The sequence below is a fragment of the Hyaena hyaena genome, unplaced genomic scaffold (assembly GCF_003009895.1).
Source record: "Hyaena hyaena isolate Hyena2069 unplaced genomic scaffold, ASM300989v1 scaffold_149, whole genome shotgun sequence".
NCBI classification, from domain to species: Eukaryota; Metazoa; Chordata; class Mammalia; order Carnivora; family Hyaenidae; genus Hyaena; species Hyaena hyaena.
This window is the reverse complement of record NW_024080781.1, coordinates 2,705,413-2,708,809: the sequence shown is the minus strand read 5'-3', so window position 1 is coordinate 2,708,809 and position 3,397 is coordinate 2,705,413.

Genomic DNA, 3,397 nt, shown 5'->3' with positions numbered 1-3,397 from the left:
AAACCCGCCAACCTCCGGACGCCTGGTTTCTGCGTCATCCACCAGCTGGCACGCCCCTCGGAAATTTCTCTCCTTCAGCTGCATTACTCACTTATGACCAGCAGAGGGCAACCGCTTTTTCAACTGGGGAGCTAGGAACCTGAACGTATTTAAACATGCTCGGAGGCCAGCCACCACCTCTCTCTTTAAAAGGGCTGGAGAAGCAAACCATGAGAGACTCTTGAATGCTGACAAAAACTGAGGACTGATGGATGTGGGGGGTGGGGGGGATGGGCATGGAGGAGGGCACTTGTGGGGATGAGCACTGAGTGTTATGTGGAAACTAATTTGACAATAAACTATTAGGAAAAAAAAGGGCTGGCAAATTTATATTTTTGCCAACGCCCTTGTTGGATTTAGTACGTAGATTTAACAGGGGTTCACACTTTCATAATTTCCCGTAGTAACGTCGTTCGGTAAATTTTACAAGCGTGGACAGTACAGTAATAAATTTTAAAATATTTAGGGAGTATATTTTCCACGGAGAACCCAGTCCTAAAAAAAGCAGCCCAGATGCCTCAAATACAATACAGCTGAAAATAAACCAATCATCTCTCCCCTCCCGCTCTCTTCATTCTGTAATAACTAATTCAGGAACTCTTACCCCACTTTCCACATGGCTCCTCCAGTTGTCATCCTTGTAACCTCTCCTGCACCCTCAAATATCAAATCAGCCCCAAGGCTTGTGGGGTCCGAAGTGGAAACATCAGTCTACCGGGATACTTGTTTCGTTTTCGCCTCCAAAACCACTGAAGTGCTTGTGAATGGTCAAGAGGACACTCAGAGCACCTTCTCCAAAAGGAAAATAGAACCATGACTTGTCCACATACACGCCCATTTTTCTTAGGATAATCAAGACTCCCTAATATGGTTCTTAAGTTACTTGCAAGACCATATTAGGATCTGCTGTCAGCCTAGCAGTTCGATTTATCACACTCCGCACTTAACATTACCTGCAAGCCACCACCCACGCTCAACTGACTCACTTTCAGCTTGCTCCCTCTCTTTCTCTCAGTTCCTTCTACCTGGTGGGAACACAGCAGTTTCTCTCTATGGGAAAACTCTTAGATTTTGCATTCTGTTCCTCTGAAGTTTACTACCTCCCAACCTCTCCCCACCCCCCACATATGGATTAGTTAGTTCCTCCATCTTTGTAAATTACTACCTTCAAGCACTTGTTTTTATGTTAATTTTTTGTCAGTTGCCCGATGGCCTTCCTTCAAAGACTCCAAGCTCACTAAGGCAGGAACCGTGGTAACTGTCTTTTTCACCACTGCAACTCCCCTATGACTCAAAACAAAGCATTGGAAATGAATGAATGAATGAAATAACAAGTGATAAAGAGGTCACATTCTAAGTAAGTAAACAGAATATCAACATAAAATATACAACCCAGATTACACTACTTAAGTGCCAAGAGAAATGCATGGCAGTCAGTGATGTGAGTTTTTAATATACCTCCACCTCCGTTTTAAACCTTTCTCAAATTGTTTTCCTGCCTGTAAAATAAGAGTAATAATAATGTACTTACCCTGCTTACTGTAGAAATGGTAGGAGGTTCAAATAAGAGAAGTAAAAAAAACATTTTCTCCAGTATTCTTTACTTTCAAATTCAGCATGAGATGATAATAGGATGAAACTGCTCCCAAATCCCAGTGATAAACATAAGCCCTTGATTGGGAAATGCTAACTGGCTTTTCCTGGATTTGATGACAAAGTTCTGCAAAAGCCCCCTGCAGGAGCCTTTTGTTTAGTGTTCTCAGCTTTGGCTAAATATTAAAATCACCCAAGGAACTTTAAAATCTGATACCTTAACAGCATCCCCAGACTAGTTAAATCAAAACTTCTCCCTGCAATGAAGACTCATGTAGATTCTCTGCAGGTGAATTGAATGAAAACTATTTGTACAAACCACTTTAGTAAAAGCAATAAGCTGGGCATCAGGACAATTCAGTGAAAACAAAACTTACCTGGGGCACCTGAGTGGCTCAGTCGGTTAAGCGTCCGACTTCAGCTCAAGTCATGATCTCATAGTTCGTGGGTTTGAGCCCCGCATGGGCTGTGTGCTGACAGCTCAGAGCCTGGAGCCTGCTTCAGATTCTGTGTCTCCCTCTCTCTCTGACCTTACCCTGCTCACGCTGCCCCTCTCTCTCAAAAATAAATAAATTAAAAAATTAAGAAAAAAAAACTTACCTGAAATCAACTACCCCAGAAATGATTTTTCATAAGTTTTAAATAGGGATTAGTTTTGTAACCCTTTGCATGCTCATAAGACATTTGCTTGTTTGAATTTGAAAATTGTTTTCTACTCTAGTTTTTTTTTTGGTCCTGTCTTGATTGTTGGTTGCTACCCACAATCTGCATGATTTGAAAGAGGGAAAAGGTGATTTAGCCTACATGTAAATGTTCACCATCATGGAGCTACTTTACCAAATGAATTTGTTTCGCCTGCCATGCAGGGAAGACGTAAACCAGTACAATGAGATTCCTCCCACCTATCTCCTATCTCACTCAAATTCACAAACTTTATTTGATCAAGGGCCTGTAGTTAGACTGTACCATTGTCTTTTGATCTAAAATTTGATCAAAGTGGCACAGGAAGTCAGGCATTGGTGTTCCCTGTTTCAAGAAAAGCCCTATTTAAGTCAGTCGTCAAGCACATGCTAAGAAAACCTCTTTTCTATCAGAAGTTAGATGTGACTTTGACTCCATGTCCACTGACCCCAAAGAAAAAGAGAAAAGTAGCAACTCTCTGTGTCTTATTTTACCATTAACCTCTTCCTTTCCAACATGCACACACTCTATATTACATTAGTGGGTTTCTTTTCCTCAAAATAGTGAATCCCTGCACCAATATAAATGTGCAATAACTGGTAGTTTTCTGAAATAAGTTACAATGTAATTTGTGCCATATACTCTAATTTTTATAGGAAATATACACATTTATATGATTAGAAAAGAATCTGGATGCATGAATTCTATGCGTTAGTTATTTTGAGGGTGAGTTGCTTTTTAAAATTGTGTGAGTTTTCACATGTAATTGTAATGAGTGTGCATTGTTTTATACTTTTAAAAAGTAGAAACTTAATCAAGAAAGGGTTCCCATTGTTGACAATTTTGTTGTCACAAGATATACTCAATTTTTAAACAGTTTAATAGAGTGCAAGGCGAGGAGCCTTGGGTGCTAAAGTTACATTGTTTAAATCTGAATCTTGGCTCTGCCGCTTACTAGATGTGTGGCATTGGGCAAGTTCTTTTTTAATAAAAAATATGAAATTATTAGAGTAGACTTTACTGAAGAAATGGAATTAGTAAATTCGAACTACAACTACGTGTAAAGATTTACGGAAGATAGCTT